This window comes from Anolis carolinensis, chromosome 2, assembly GCF_035594765.1.
Source record: "Anolis carolinensis isolate JA03-04 chromosome 2, rAnoCar3.1.pri, whole genome shotgun sequence".
In the NCBI taxonomy this organism is placed as follows: domain Eukaryota; kingdom Metazoa; phylum Chordata; class Lepidosauria; order Squamata; family Dactyloidae; genus Anolis; species Anolis carolinensis.
The window spans coordinates 105,579,961-105,596,941 of NC_085842.1; the positions used below are offsets into that span (position 1 = coordinate 105,579,961).

The 16,981-nt window shown below is 41.2% G+C and overlaps 1 protein-coding gene and 1 long non-coding RNA gene across 5 annotated transcripts in view; both read right to left on the reverse strand.

Annotated features, from left to right (window-relative positions):
- jade2 (jade family PHD finger 2) overlaps positions 1–16,981 on the reverse strand; it is a 202,354-nt gene that overhangs the window by 131,877 nt on the left and 53,496 nt on the right. The gene's annotated exons all lie outside the window — the stretch shown is intronic.
- Positions 1–16,981, reverse strand: part of LOC134296165 (uncharacterized) — a 32,095-nt gene extending 15,114 nt beyond the window's left edge. Inside the window, exon 1 of the long non-coding RNA XR_010002746.1 lies at positions 4,990–16,981. This is a non-coding gene — a long non-coding RNA (uncharacterized LOC134296165). The remainder of the gene's footprint in view (positions 1–4,989) is intronic.

Consider the following 16,981-nt stretch of genomic DNA (forward strand, 5'->3'; position numbering starts at 1 on the left):
GAAGAGAATCTCCTGAAGGAGCCCACCCGAGATGGCGCCGACAGAGAGCCGAACAAGGATGAGGCTTGGAGCCAGAGGGGCCAGCGCGCCTCGACGCGGAGCCCCGTAGCGGCAGGCGGCGAGGGGGACGAGGAATATTGGCAGGAGCTGGAGTTCCGGGACAGAATGGCGCGCGAGGTGGAGCGCCAGCAAGCACTGGGAACTCTGAGGCCGCCAACTCCAACAGGACTCCCAACCCCCCGAATGGGCGTCGGGGTTGAAAGACCATTGGGACCAGGGATCGGGTCCAGTGGGTTGGCGGAGGAAGGCGAAGAGGAGCCGGAGATCCATGAAGGGGAGGAGGATGTGCCGTATGACGAAGGAAGGCGAGGTGCGGGAGCTACAGCGAGGCCCGCATTCGGATGGGTGGAAGGGCCGACAGCAGCGGCAGAATTTCGGGAGCCGCGGGGAACGACCGCCGGGATGGGACGCGGCGTGTTCAAAGGGGCAGCCCAAGGGAACCCGATGCAACCCTTCCACAGACCTCCCATACAGCAGCAACGGGCCGTAGAATGGATGCCTAGGAGAGAAGAGCTCAAACTGGAATACGGAGGGGAATCATCCGAACTGAACTTTTTCCTCATTGGCATCAGAGGATACATGGAGGACAATGCACACACATTCCCCTCCGAAGGAAGCATGGTTCGGGCCATCGGCAACACGCTAAAGAGGGGAGCAGCCAGCTGGTATGTGCAATTACATGCCAGACGCGACCCGTGCTTGAGGTCAGTGCCCCGCTTCCTCGCCGCACTGGAAAACCGGTTTAGAGACCAGCTAGAGCAATTGAGGGCTCGAGATCAGCTTAAAGGAATAAAGCAGAGGGACAAAACGGTGCCCGAGTATACAGAGGAATTCCTCCATCTCGCAGAAAGGGTGCCAGAGTGGTCTGAAGTGACCAAAGTGGAAATATTCAAAGAGGGACTACGCCCCGAGGTTTTTAGTTGGGCGGCGCACAGAGATGACCCAGAAACACTAAAGGGTTGGATCCAACTGGCAGGGCGCGTCGAATCCACCTTGGCCCAAGTAAAGCGCTTCCGGAGCGGCAGCGGCGGCCAGCAGAGACCGGTAGCGAGGGGTCGAGGAGAAACGAGGAAGCAGGAAAGACCCGGAGGGAGGCCGGGGATCCCCTTCAAAGGAGATGACAACAGACCTAAGCCGGGATGCTTTGTATGTGGGAAGACGGGCCATCGAGCAGCAGAATGTTGGGCCCGGAAAGGGGAGCCGCCAAAAACCTCAAAGCCCAAGCCAGCAGCCGGGAGATGAGCGGAGGAGGAGGTGCGAGCCCCAGAATCTCCAGAGAGGCTGGTGAGTCAAGACAAACGCATGCTGGTAGTGCCGATCTGCCTGTCGGGGTTAGAGAATCGGGCCACCTGCAGGGCATTCGTGGATTGCGGTTGTTCTAGGAACATTATAACTCCGGAATTAGCAGGGGCACTAAAATGCCGGCAGACGCTGCTTGACTCCCCAATTGCATTTTCACAGCTAGATGGATCAGTTGCTGCTGGGGAAGTATCTACGAAGGAAATACAGGGGGTCCCATGTAAAATAGGCAAATGGGAAGGAAGAATATCCTTTGTGATAGCCCCTATTGCCACATACAATGTCATACTAGGGATCCCATGGCTCGAACAGGCTAACCCCGAAGTAGATTGGAAGGGAAAGAGCCTAGCATTTAAAGAGCAACAAACACAATTGGAGATAAGCAAAATAGCCGAAGAAGAGAACGAGGGAGATGAAGCAGGAGAAATAGACCAACAGCTATTGCCCCCTGAATACAGGGACTTTGTGGATGTTTTCAATCAGAAAGAGGCAAGTAAATTACCTCCCAAAAGGAATATAGAAGTAGAAATTGAAATAACCCCAGGAGCAAACTTACCAAAACCAAAAGTGTATCCTATGTCTGTTCAGGAGAAAGAAGAATTGAGGAAATATATTGATAAGAACCTGGCGTGAGGCTTTATTAAGCCATCCAACTCCCCTCTGGGAGCCCCAGTGTTATTTAGAAGAAAGAAAGACAACTCTTTAAGACTGTGCATTGACTATCGAAATTTAAATGCAATTACTAAGGACAATAAATACCCTATGCCCTTAGTAAAGGATTTGATTACAGTATTGAAGAAAGGGAGCATATTTACTAAACTGGATTTAATTGAAGCGTATCATAAATTAAGAATCAAACCCGAGGATACTTGGAAAACTGCATTTTCCTGCGCATTCGGCCATTTTGAATATTTAATTTTACGTTTTGGATTTAAAAATGGCAGCGCTTGCTTTATGCAGCTTATAAATGAAATACTGCACCCACTGTTGTACCGGGGAGTATTCATATTTCTGGATGACATCCTGATCGTGAGCGAAGATAAAGAAAAGCACGTGGAATTGGTCCGGGAAGTTTTGCAAAGACTAAGGGAAGCAAAGCTGTATGCAAAACTGTCCAAATGTGAATTCAATAAAACTCAAATTGACTTTCTGGGGTATCGGTTATCTCCGGACGGATTAGCTATGGACCCGTCTAAAGTATCAGACGTAAAAGAATGGGGAGTACCTCAAACAAGGAGGCAGTTGCAATCATTTCTAGGATTTGCAAATTTTTATAGATCGTTCATAAAAGGATTTGCACAAATAACCGCACCCCTTACCGAACTTTTAAAAACAAAAGGGAAAGGGGAGACAGCAAAAGTGAAAGCCCCTGGCGCCAAACTGAGTTGGACGCCAGAATGCCAAAAGGCTTTTGAAACCCTAAAAGGACACTTTACAGAAGAACCTGTCCTAAAACACCCCGACATCCGGAGCCCTTTCATAATTCATTGCGATGCTTCAGACTGTGCGTACGGGGCAGTACTATTGCAAAAAGATCAAAATGGGAACTTAAAACCTTGTGGATATTTGTCTCGGAAGTTCAGTGAAACTGAAAAATGTTGGCCCATATGGGAAAAAGAAGCATTAGCAATATTAAAAGCCTTAGAATGCTGGCGACACTTCCTCGAAGGGAGTGGAATCCCATTTGAAATTTGGTCTGATCATAAGAACCTCCAGTATTTAAAATCTCCTCGAAAATTATCCCCCAAGCAAATTAGATGGGCACAATACTTTAGCAGGTTCGATTTCCAATTAAAGTTTTTCCAAGGGAAACAGAATGTATTGGCAGATGCTCTTTCACGCATGCCTCAACACGAGGGCATAACTACAACAAAAGAGGGAACATTATTTTCCGATAGACAATGGGGTTTGGCTGTCAGTACAAGAGCGCAGGCCCAAAAAGAGAGCGCGGCTACTATCAAATTTGACGAAGAAGATAGTTGGGGAAAAGAACTGAGACAGTCATATGAAGGAGATCAGTGGATCGCATCCAACGCAGAAAAAGGGGAGCAGAAGGGGGGATTTTGGTTCGTGAAAAAGAAACTGTATATCCCAACGATATTGAGGATTAAGATTTTGCATCGTTTCCATAATAACCAGAGCGCTGGTCATACAGGGATTACAAAAACAATAAAGGCGATAGCAAAACACTGTTGGTGGCCAGGGATGAGAAAGGACATAAAAAATCATGTTATTCAATGTGATGACTGTGCCAGAAATAAATCGAGAGGAGGGAAGCCAATGGGACTATTACAAACAGTAGCAGAACCTACAAGGCCTTGGGAATGTGTAGCTATGGACTTTGTGGGAGAGCTGCCGGTTAGCAAGGGATATCGCTATATTTGGACAGTATTAGACCTGTTTTCTAAACAGGCCCACTTTATAGCACTGACGAAACTACCATCAGCAGAGAAACTGGCTGAATTATACATAAACCACATTTACAAACTTCATGGATGTCCCAGTAGGGTGGTCAGTGATAGGGGTGTTCAGTTCACAGCAAAATTTTGGGACAAATTCTTGGAAATGCTAGGAGCAGAAAGGAGCCTAAGTTCTGCTTTTCATCCCATGACAAATGGGGCAGTAGAACGTACTCAACAGACACTTGGGCAATTCCTTCGCATGTACTCTAATTTGAGACAAAATGACTGGTCTAAGTGGCTAGCCTTCGCTGAACTAGCTTTTAATTCGACTATACACTCCGTGACGAATAAAACCCCCTTTGAAGTAGTTTACGGGTATGAAATACAGCCTCTGCCCCAATTGCCAAGATGGGCAGAGAATGAAGAAACAGGGGCAGGGAAATGGAAAACCCAAATGCTTGAATGTTGGAGTCAAGTGACTGCATCCTTAAAAGAAGCACACAAAAAGTATAAGACATTTGCAGACAGAAAAAGGATAGAAGGCGATAAATTGGAGAAAGGGGATTTAGTGTGGTTAAGTACACAAAACATCAAATTGGGGCTACCTTCAAGAAAACTGGGCCCCAAATATATTGGACCATTCAGGATACAGGGTGTGATAAACGAAGTGACTTTCCAATTGGCCTTGCCAAAAAGTTTGGGGAAAATACATCCAGTATTCCATCGCAGTTTATTGAAAAAGTATATGGGTACTTTGGACAAAATGGACACCTAGGATTATTGTTTGATTTATTTCAGAATTGTGATGAAAGAAGCACAGAAGAAGAGGACGAAGAAAAGGGGGGCGCCATGTCATGGAACCAAGTCCCAGGGCTGAATTTCCAAGCCCTGGACTTGGAGTCATAACATAAATAATCCTGAATGTCTCATGAAAGCACCTGGCAGAAGAAGATAGAAGAGCATGGGAACTCGGGGTTGAAAGTATAAACAATTATAATTGGTAGACTGTGTGGGAATAGTAGTAATGTGATACAGGGGGTGGGGTTTTGATGATGACATTTACGTGTGGTGTGACGTTGCAACAAAGGTGATAAAAATGATTGTATGTAAACATTAGGTCATTCTCGACTTTTTCCAAGTCATGTATTCTTCAATAAAAATTGGTTTTGAGAGCAGCTATCTTTGATCTGCGTTCATGCTGGTTCTTTGAAGTAAGCAGGACAATGACCACCATGGTTCATGTCGGGCGTCTGAGGATTATTTTGGCGGTGGCAATCTAGTATGATTCTAATAAATGGAATCAGTGGAGATGCACGTAGAAGCCTTCTCGGCGTGTTTGTTCTTGTACATGTACAAGGGACACAGTCAAGATAGCTGGCAATTGAACACTTTCCCAAAGAATAAAAAGACTGATGAGTGGTAGCCTATTTCTATCAGTCCTTAGGCAGAAGGCCTGAGAGGTGAGTGACCTGCCTAAGGATTGCCGAGTCAATATTTGATTCAGTTTGTTAATTATCCCACCAGAATCTCTGCCTTAAGTAATGTGAGAGGCAGTTCCCCTGCCAGCTTGTCCAATAATGCTGAGTATCCCTTGCTTGTTCTATGTGCTTTCACTGTTGTATCGTGTCTTTAAATTGAGTATGTCTACACAGGGAGATTCAATCCTGGGAAAATCTAGGAAATATTTAACATAGGCAGCAGGACTTAATGTGGATGTGATTAAAGGGGAAATTATCTTACTGGGGAAAAGGAGGTCAGTCTTATATTATACAGGAATCAGCGGATATCATTAACATAGACACATTACTACTCTACCAGATTTGACTGTCTGTGAACTGCTTTTAAACTCCATCAGCATGGCAGATAAGGTCTGAAGGTCTCCCCCAGAGATAAATCCAGATTTTACAAGTTCCCTAGAAGCTCAACTGAAATGAGGTCCATCAACATAATCCCTCTAAAACATCTTCAATCCAGGTGTAGAGTCCCATCAATTCCTTGTCATTCAAAAGTACTAAGGGCAAAGAAACATTATGCCTACCAGATTGGGTCATAGAATCATAGAATAGTAGAGTTGGAAGAGACCTCATGGGCCATCCAGTCCAACCCCCCACTAAGAAGCAGGGTCAATGATTAGAGTTCAAATGGCAAAAAAATATTACTACACCAATGCTTCTCAGGCTATCTGATATGGTGTACAGGCAATGATTGTTTTCCAGCATGTCAGGGATCACTGTTAACGGCATATTTGGGCCCATTTACTACAATTCCCTTTCCCCTCTCTCCCAGGAAATTCAACAGAAACCAGCAGCCAATAGTTTAAGAGACTAGCATCGGTCCAGGGATCATTATTTCGAGTAGCACACCACTATACAGTTTGAAGCAGGGTACTTGAAAATCCATCTTTACCCATACCAAAATGTCATTTTGGGGGGGGGGGGGGCTAGCTGTTCAAGCCCTTTTCACAGTAAAAACAATCGGGATGATAGCACTAGGCATCAAACTCTCTCAGGTGTAGGTCAATGACTGCAGCATGCATTGTCAGTTGTATATATCCTGCATTGCCATTACAGGCCTTCAAAAGTCATAGAATAATAGAATCATAGAGTTGGAAGAGACCACACAGCCCATCTAGCCCAACCCCCTGCAATGCAGGAAAAGCACAATCAAACCACCCCCAACAGATGGCCACCCAGGAGCTTCCATCACACTCCGAGGCAGAGTTCCACTGCTGAACAGCTCTTACAGTCAGGAAGTTCTTCCTAATGTTCAGGTGGCATCTCCTTTTCTGTAATTTGAACCCACTGCTCCGAGTTCTAGTTTCCAGGGCAGCAGAAAGCAAACGTGCTCCCTCTTCAATCCTCTTAACAAACCTGCTCCCCTCTTCAGTCCACTTGGTTTTTGTGGTCTTTCCATGAGAAAGCACTGTGAGTTACTCAACTGAGATGGTTTCCAATACTGTTGCGTTAAATGTTTCTAGAAGTTTATATTTTCTGAATAACATTTTTAAATACTAGCAGTCTTTTCGTAATGTTTGGCTTGCTTACTGATTTGTTATGTTTTGCTTTTCAACTTTTGGAAGTCTACTTCAGAGAGCTGTTCCTTCTTATGTAAATACCCCACAGAAAGAAAATTAATATTCTTCTCCAATGTAAATTGGTGTGACTAATAGAGATGTATTTGGCTGTTGGAAAAGCTTACCATTTTATCAGCCTTTGTATCCAAGATAATTCCATACACACAAATCAATTGCTGAAAACAAAGTATTGTGTCAAATCAAATAAAACTTCACAAGTCATATGGCCTAGGTTTCTCTCAATGGTCTCTTTCTCATAAGAATTCACATTTGGGGTAAACAAGACAGATTTTAAAAACTGAGAAATATTTGGTATCATACAATATGCTTGGAGTCAGGCAGCATCTTTGAAGTAGATCCAGGAAGGAGAGAATGTATGTTTTCTAATAATCTACATCTAGGCAGATCCATGTCTTTCATTATTATGTGTTACCTGGGAGTTCCTTCTACAGCCAATCTGTTCCTCAAGCAAAAGTAGACAGCATCTTTGATTCCCCGACAAATTCAAAAGTTCTTATCATACTTTCTTTTGCTTATCACTTACATCCTCACTTCCCAAATATGATTAGTAAATTTATGTCCGATATAGCAACAGCTGGAATAATTCACTCTTCCTCAGGAGTCCTTCAAGTAAGCATTTCCAAAATAGCAGACATCCAATAATTCATGACAACCCATGCAGTGGTTCAAATGTTGAGATAAAATGATCCAAATTAATCAGCTGAAACATGCAGAGTTTGGATTTTTGGGAAAGAATGCCTAATTTCCATCTCCTCCCTTGGTAGTGGGAATGAGGAAAGTGTCAAGATAAATTTATTATCAGATCAACTTTTTACTGGACAAATGCTTTCTTCTGATAACATATCATGAACAGAGAGCAGAGTCCTCTTATGGTAATGCAATGACAACTCACAACTGGGAATTGCAAAGCTGCCTAAATCAATGCCTTCTACAAAGAGAAGCGGAGGAGATATTACTGTTCCATTAGAGCTTGAGAGGCCTGTGTAACCCATGGGCCACTGGCCGTGCACTGATGTCAGACAGGTGGCTGATGCCCACACGCCCCCAAATCTAGGCAAACAGTCTGTATGTTATGTTCTTAAGCCCCTTATGGCTTGACACGCATGGCTAGTGGAGCATGTTTAGTGTGAAGGGTCACCCACTGCATAGCCCTGAGCTAAAGCTGAGTCACTAACATTAAACCAATTGGAAGCAATTATCTAAGAGGCATGAGGTTTCTCAGAAAACAAACATGTATTTATTTGCAACCAACTATGAAAGGACAATAGGACTTCTGTTTGGCTGTGTGGGTACACACACTCATTTGCACACTTACGCATCTGCTATATGCTCCAGTGCCTCTACATCTGGTCCAAAATCAGCCAAACCTGACCTATAAAAGTGTTAATAAAACAACAATGTGTGTGGAATGAAATTTGGTCAAGACGTTAACACGCCTATTAAAATATTAATTTGGTGCAGCTTTTATAGATCTGTTGAGATGAGGAATGAGTGGAAATAATTCAAAGAAATATATGGCAGGGTTGGAGAAGAACCACATCAGAGGCTACAACAGGTAAAGCTGCAACAAGTAAGGCTGCAACCCTGGGCACATTTTCTGATGAGTGAGTCCCATTGAACTCATTCAATGAAAATCTGATTTGTCATAGAAGATCCCAGAGTTCTGTCCCAATACTAGATACCTACAGGGAGAGTAGGCTAGGGTGTTGTGTGGTCTCTGAGCTGTATGGCAATGCTCTAGCAGCATTTTCTCCTGACGTTTTGCCTGCATCTGTTGCTGGCATCTTCAGAGGATCCTTCGACAACACAGAGCATATGGTTAGTTTGGCCAGAAATCATGGCTAAGTTTTGCCAAGATTTGTGGAAATCCTGTGAAGTGAGACTTCATGAGCAGTACTCTATTTGCTTCTATTTTAAAGGCTTAGCTGCTTTTACATTTAAATGCAGATCGCAATGGCAATAAAAGTAATAAAGCACAAAAATATCAGTGGCCAGTGACAAAGTTTCTTTTTCCTCACCACCCACCTTCCACAGGTAATATCCATTTACAGGAAATCCAACAATTCAGTTGTCATGATAAAATAGATTATTGTGCTGGGAACAAGCCAAAGCAAATTTCAGACTCCCCTTTCCCTAGTAAGAACTATCAGGGGTTTTTAATTCTGTTTTTTAATGAATCACAGTCTAGCATTACAATTGAACCCTGAACTGGGATGCTGTTGTTGTTGTTGTTGTTGTTGTTGTTGTTGTGTGACTTCCAAGTCATTTCCAACCTATGGTGACCCTAGGATAAACCTATCACAGGGTTTTCTTGGCAAGGTCTGTTCATTTAGCTTAGCCCAAATCTTAAGTGTGGTTTGTTATAACAAGGCAATGACAAAATCCAGACTGAAATTAGCTGGCTTCCAAAAACAGCAACACACAACCCCTTCTTGTTAAAATAAACTACAATTTGCTCCATTTGGATGAAGCTAAAGATTGCATTTACAGTTCATGTGTTCTTTATATTTCAAATCCTTGTACCTCCACTTGAAACAAAAAGGGACATTTTTGAAAAGTATATTTACTTTGCAATTATATTCTCAGTACACTGTAGTTTTAATATACCAAACATGATAATTCTGTGTCAGCCAAATGGTACATGTTCCTAATGTAACAAAATTACTTTCAAAATATGGTATTTATATTGCAGGTTTCTAATTTTTATAAACATTTCCACCCCCTTCTTTCCTGCATCTCCCTGATGAAAAACATTGAAAAAACATGGTTTCGCAATTTATGGCAATGTGGAAAAATGTTGATATAGTAATGATCCCCAAAGAAGAAGCGGAACAAGACGATGTTAAAGGATACAGGCCGATTTCACTACTAAATATGGATTACACATTTTTTTCAACAATTATGGCTAATAGATTAAAGGAGTTTTTAAAGGAATGAATTGGAGAGGACCAGGCAGGATTCCTACCAGGAAAAAGTTCAAAAGATAATATAAGAATTATATTAGATATTTTGGAATACTACGAAACTTACCATCAAAAAGAATTGGCATTGCTTTCCCTAGATACGGAGAAAGCATTTGATAACTTAAATTGGAATTTTTTAAAAAAAACATTGTTTTAAGAAATGGACATGGGATTTCAATTTCAAAATGCGGTTATTGCAATTTATCAACAACAGAAAGCAAGAATATTAATCAATGGCCAAGCTTCAGAAGAATTTTCAATTAGTAAAGGTACAATCAGGGGGCCCCCTTTCCCTTTAATATTTATATTTGCTTTAGAAATTTTACTAAGAAATATTCAAGAAGATCAAGAATTAAAAGGAATTAAAATCGATAAACAAGAGTACAAAATCAGAGTTTATGCAGATTATGTTATCTGTATTATTGAAAACCCAAAAGATAATATACAAAAATGGATTAAAAAAAGAAGAATTTGGCCAGTTGGCAGACTTTAAGATAAATAATAAGAAAACGATGATCCTGACAAAAAATATGACTAAGAAAAACCAAGAGATTGTGCTACAGGAAACAGGATTTCAAATTGTAAAGAAATTTAAATATTTGGGAATTTGGATTACTGCAAAAAATAATCAAATTTGAAAAACAACTATACACAGAAATTGATAGAAATTAAAAAAGAATTAGAGGCATGGAAAAATCTGAACCTGTCACTTCTAGGTCAAATAGCCGCGATTAAAATGAATATATTGCCTAAGCTTTTATATCTTTTTCAAAACTTATCAATAATTTGGAACATAAAATTTTTTAAAGAATGGAATAAAGATATAATGAAAGTTGTTTGGAAAGGGAAGAACCATAGAATAGTATAAAACAATGATTGATTCACAAAAAAGAGGAGGTTTTGTCCTCCCTGATTTAAAAATATACTTCGAAGCCTGTGCTCTAATATGGGTTAAGGATTGGATAAAATTGGCAAATCCAAAAATTTTGGTCCTGGAAGGATTCGACCTGCGAAAGGGCTGAAATTCGTACCTTTGGTATGGGAGGACTGCCAAAGAGAAGAATTTTGGAAACCACTTTGTAAGTTCATCAATAATTCGGGTATGGGAAAGATACAAAAGACACTTTTATGAAAGAACTCCAAGATGGTTATCCACCTTGGAGGCTAATCAGAGGCCAATTTTCACTTTGGAAGAGACCCATCTAGAGGCATTATGATGTTTGTTTATGGTTTCCCAAGTGAAAGATGAAATGTGAAAAAGCACATTACTTCTGGGAAAGGATGAAAATGGGCAGAGATGCTCTCCTTGTTTCAATCATCACCTGCTAGAAAATATATCCCTTCACTATCTAAACATGCTAACAATTGAAGATGATTTATCTATGGCATGCAGATGAACTATTTCCTAAATATGTCATAATGTGCTGTTGCCTCCTGTTTGTGGCTTCTAGATCTCTGTCTGGCTCTTTTACCCTCTAGGAATTTCAAATGTAAATCACTGTCAAGAGTGACAGCATTAGCACAACAGAGCACAGGGCTGCCTAACCCTCTGTGGCCTTCGTTTTCAATTTCACAGAAGCATTTATGCTGCCACTCCATTCTGAAAAGACATTAAAGAGGGTCCAAGTGCCATTTCCATTTAGGCAAATTAAAACACAGAGATTGGGTGGAAGAAACTCACTTTAAGCCTAAGATTCCAAATGTTTCAGTGGAAAAATGAGGTAACATGCAATTACTTCACTCATTTATTGTTGCCATAAGCCAACTTACTCTTACCTCCTTGCTCACCTGTTACCTTAGGAACTATGAGACACCACTCCCATAGAGTGCAAGCCAGAGGGGGACGAGAGGAACAGTTACTAGGATACATGTTAAGTTATACATCCCTACTGAGCGGCAAAACCTCTCTTATAGGTTAGAGATGGGATTTTCCAAGGTTTGTTTGGCATGAAGGCTTTGTGTGACTATTTTCAGATGGCACAAAATCAATCCAAACAATCTACCCTTTTATTAAGCATGGAGAGCACTGTGAAGCCTTTGCTCCTTTATAAACATGGGAGTCCTTATTCAATGGGCCCAGGATAGTCACTCTCTGTTTCAGGAAAGGATGGAGAAACTCTTTGAGGGCCAGCTATGTAACTGCTTCATCTTTATAGGGGGAAAAGTGGTTTAGACATCACGGAAAGTCTGCAAACAGCAATTCTACGAATAGCAAGCAAGGCCTGATTTTATAACATTTGAAAGAATCTTTCACATGATTTTGAAATCCCCCATAAAAAAAAGAAGAAACCTTTTCCCATAAACTCGGTTTTATTTGAAGCTTGTTTTTGCAGCAAAGCAAAAATGTAATGCCAGAGTACTGCATGTAAGGAACGTGATTGAAGGCACATGGTTCTGTTATACATTAATACTTGCCAATGTTGTTTAAGGTAATAAGTCATAAACTTTGTTTCTGAAATCAACCTTCCTTTGAAATGGACTGTCTTCTAATATATGATGGAAAACACCTGGACAAATGACTATGTTCCTGAGGAACTCAGACTAAGAACAATGCACACATATATCTCCTCTCTCCTTCCTGTTTGCTGCCATAAAGACATCCAACTGTGTTGCTATTTATACTCCTTGGTCCTGATTTTCTTTTGCCCTATGCTAACAACAGTCATTTTATGATACTGCAAAGTAGGTAGCTCATCAATCCTTAAAATGTGATTACAGCTGAGCTCTATCTTAACAGAGACTTTCTAATAGATTGGCCCATTTGAAAGCTCAACCCTCACTCTAAAACCTATTTTTAAAAAATGTGTTTTTTTCACATTTCTGTGGAAGAGTGATCATTGTTTTCAACCTGTGTGGGGGAAAATCTTTGGAAGTTACAAACTTAAGATGGTAATGTGAGAGAAATACTGGAAAATTTAGATGCACCTGCCTGGATGATACAAGAAACTGTGGTTTCCACTTCCATTCACTGACCTAGAATGAAATCTTGGTCCCACTGTACAAGATGCCTGAGTAAGGATGTCTACAGCTAGGAGAGAAGGCAAAAGTATGAAGAAATTCTACCACAAGTCCACCCACAGATGGAAAAGAACGGGCATGTCCCATGGATGCCTGTAGGGATTACAATCTCAAGACTGGAAGCTACTGGTAACAATATGAGACATGGAGGGGTTCTCAGAGCCCTTCTGGCAATCCCCATGGGGCAAAACACCACTACATCTAGAAAACTAAGTCACACTTCGCTCTGCCTGTGTTGGAACCATGGCCAAAATCTCCAGAAGCTTCCTCGGAGGGGTGAAAGAGCAGATCATGTTAAACAAACTGCCTGCCTGCAAGCCCACTTGCAAAAAATGTGAATCCGTTTAGTCTGGCTTTAAATAAGCATCTCCGGCTCCAGAGAATGCCAAGCTATCACTTTTCATCTTGACATGGCACCAAAATCAACCTCCAACTCTAAAGCAAGACTTTTATGACTAAAAGACTGTGGCTGTGTATCAAAAATTTGTTAAAAATAGATATTCTACCCAAGATTTCTTTAAGGATCAAGTCAACTTGAAACTGTCTTCTCTGGTTTTTGTTCTGAAACATTCAAACTCTAAAGTCTTATTGTTTTCCCATGCATCCCAGTCCCCCTTCTCCCCAATCCTCCCAGAAGGAGATGAGAGCAAGAAAGTTTATTTCATAGCTTTTCCTCCACCAACAGCTGTTGCTGCTGTCACTGCTGGGCAAGCTGTGCTTCAGGCAGTTATTGACTTCACTAAAATATTTCCATCCCTTCAGAAGGAGGGAAGAGAGGAATTTCCTGCAAGAAATCTAAAAACACCTTAAATGCGCTTAACATTCTCTCGAGCTCTGTAAACGCATTGATTTTTTTCAGAGCAACAATAGCTTCCACAGTGACAAGTGTAGAAAGCCCCAAGATCTTTGATAATGTTATCAAAGTTCACTTGGAAAATCACAGAAAGCCATGGATGGGGGAGAAATAGAAAGGAAAAAGAGACAGGTGGAGAGAGATGTTATCAGACCAAACTTTCACAAGTACTGCAATGTGGAAAAATAGCTTTGTATTAATTTAAATACAACCCTGAATCTTCAGACTTCAGTACTGAAAAAGAGGAAGAAGTTTGCTTTAGTCCTCTTTGAAGGTGCTTTCAAAAATTGAGAGGTTTACTGCTACTTCTTCCCTGTTGTCAGAATCCTTGTGTAGAACTGATTACATCCATGTAGAGTTGGACTCCAACACACAACGAAGTCTCAGGCTTTATGAGAAGGGCACCAAGTTATTATCTCCTCGCAAGATACAACCAGAGAAACAACAAGACAAGAATTTACCATTATTCCTAAAATATTAGCTATTTGCTTTACAGTTTGTTGCAGATGTATGTGTGCGCCCCACCTTTAGTTTCTCTGTGTTTTGTTGTGTCATTGCCTGGAAATGATACAGATTTAATTGCCACTGTTACTACTTGAGATACCCAAGATGCTGAAAATTATGACAGTGACAATATTTTTATTGAGGCACATACATTAAGTAAACAAAAGCAAACTTCTACTTGTTAGTTGCATAAATATTCACCAGCTCACCTCTGCCCCAGGTTATCATTTGGTGGCAGAACATTTAGCAGCAATGGCAAGTGCAAGTCTTCTGAGGAAAGTCTCTATTTGGAATCTATGTTTGCTCATTCCTCTTTGCAAAACTGCTCCAGCAATATCAGCTTAGATGGGACTTTTAATAAGCAGAAACCTTCAAGTCTTGTCACAGAATCTAAGTAGAAGTGAGGTCTGGGCTTTGTACTAGTTTTTAAAGCACTCCAGCATTTGTTTCAGTGATGTGTTTACAGTTAATACCCTGTTGAAAAGTGCACCTCTGTGCTCTCAATCCAGACCTTTTCAGCGCCCCCCAATAAATAAAGCAATATTGTCCTCAACTCTGTCCAGTCTCCCAGCTCCTGCCAAGGACAAATATCCCCACAACAGAGTGCTTCATAGAAGGGTGGTGGTGTAGGGTTAATAAGCACTGTTTACGTGGCACCACATAGTATTTTGGACAAGAGAGAAAAAGTCATTTTTTACTTAGCAAGATCACATAACCTTTTTCTACATGTCTGCTACGTTTCATGTTGATAAGAGTTTTCTTCAGCTATGGCTTTCCTCTTGCTACTCTTCCATACTGCCCAGTTTAGTGGGTTGTCGAATGGGGAGTTGTTCTGTGAATGATTTCACCCACCTCAGCTGCAGATCTTTCATGTTCTTGCAGAATCATCATCATCATCATAGTCTTTATTTACACTGGCCTTTAATTATTTATATTACTGGGACTCAAAGTAGGATTCAGGGTTAACACTTAAGTTTTTCAGTTCATAATGCTTTTCTTACCCAGGTCACTGATTTGTCTTGATAATTAATTGTTCTTTAAGGTTTTGGTTGTTGAGATAACTCTCTAACAAATTTTGAAGCCTTCCAGAAGGAAGTGCATTTAATTTGAGACCACGATGCCTTAATTGCACAAAGGTAGACTTCTTTCAATGGCTTAAGTGACTTCTAGAGGCAATGGGTTACAATAAAGCTTGTTAAGATACATCACAGAAAAGGAATGAATATTAATAAAATCTATAAATGCCAGATTTATAAATGGGGTCCTCCTGGACTCAGCACTGACGCTTGATGCTCAGGTGTCGGCAGTGGCCGGGAGGGACTTCGCACAATTAAAACCTGTGCGGCAACTGCGACCGTACCTCGTGAAGTCTGACTTGGCCATGGTGATCCATGCCTTAGTTACTTCTAGATTGGACTACTGTAATGCGCTTTATGTGGAGCTGCCTTTGAAGATGGTTTGAAAATTACAGCTGGTACGAAGATCAGCTGTCAGGTTATTAACTGGAGCAAGTTACAGGGAGCGGTCAAGCCCCATTTAAACTGCTCCATTGCCTGCTGATAAGTTTCCAGGCTCAATTCAAGGGCCTGCCTATCTTCATGATCGCATCTTCCCCTATGAACCCGCACAGGCTCTTAGATCTGCGGGAGAGGCCTTTCTTTCGCTTCCATCACTGTCTCAAGCACGCTTGGTGGGAGATGAGGGAGGGAGCCCCGGCTCTGGAACTCTCTTCCCAGGGAGATTAGAGCAGCACCCACCTTGTCCACAATCCGCAAAGATCTAAAAACGTGGATGTTCCATTGTGTTTTCAATTAAACAGTCATAGGAAATTCAGCCCCAACTATAACCACCATCAGTCCTTGCACTTTATCCCTGTCCTTTGTCCTATAGGTTTAGCATTAAATGACATTGTTCCTTCAGTTCTAATTTAATATTCTTATTCATTTTGTCCTCCAGTCCTATTTGAGAATATATTGCACTATTGTCTGTCTGTCCCCCCCCCCCAATATTTAATTGTATGTTATTGATTTTATCAAGCTATGTTTTAATCTATGTTGGTTTTAATTTGTTGTTGAATTGGGCATATTCCCCATATAAGCCGCCCTGAGTCCCTTCGAGAAGAGGCAGGATACAAAAATAAAATTGTTATTATTATTATTTACTCAATATTTATACCATGGGACAAATATATTACAGCATCCCAGTATGGTGCATACATACATCAAGTGGTAACAATGCCAGCTAAAACCATTACAGTTCAATACAATAAAATGCAGAAAGGATTGGGTTCGTAAATATATTTCAAGACACTGCAGGTGGGTGCTATTTTTATTTCCCACAATGCTATGTTGGGAATATTGTGAGGAAGTACAATGGTAACTGCTAGCCTCCCAATACTGGTGGAAAAATTTTGTGTCCTGCTACAGCAGGGGCTTCATTATGTCATATGGTGATTTCAGGCCTGATTCTTTTGACTCTTCAAAATGAAAACGTTAATCCAGTCACGCCAGATGTCCTTCAAATCAATTCTCCTCCCTCCCTCCAATATGGCACCACTTTAAAATAAAGTGGAAATTCCAAGCTGTGAGATTTCTTTACCATTCACTAGTGGATAGAGATTTTCATCTATATTAATTTCTTTATTTTGATGATTTAGTTTTGATCATTTCAGTGCAAAGTTTGGTCAATTTATCCCAGTTGAGGTAGAACATGGTAATGGAGCGTATCTTTCTGTGGAAGCAATACAATAACGGGGTACCATGCCAACAGATGAAACAGCATTAGACTC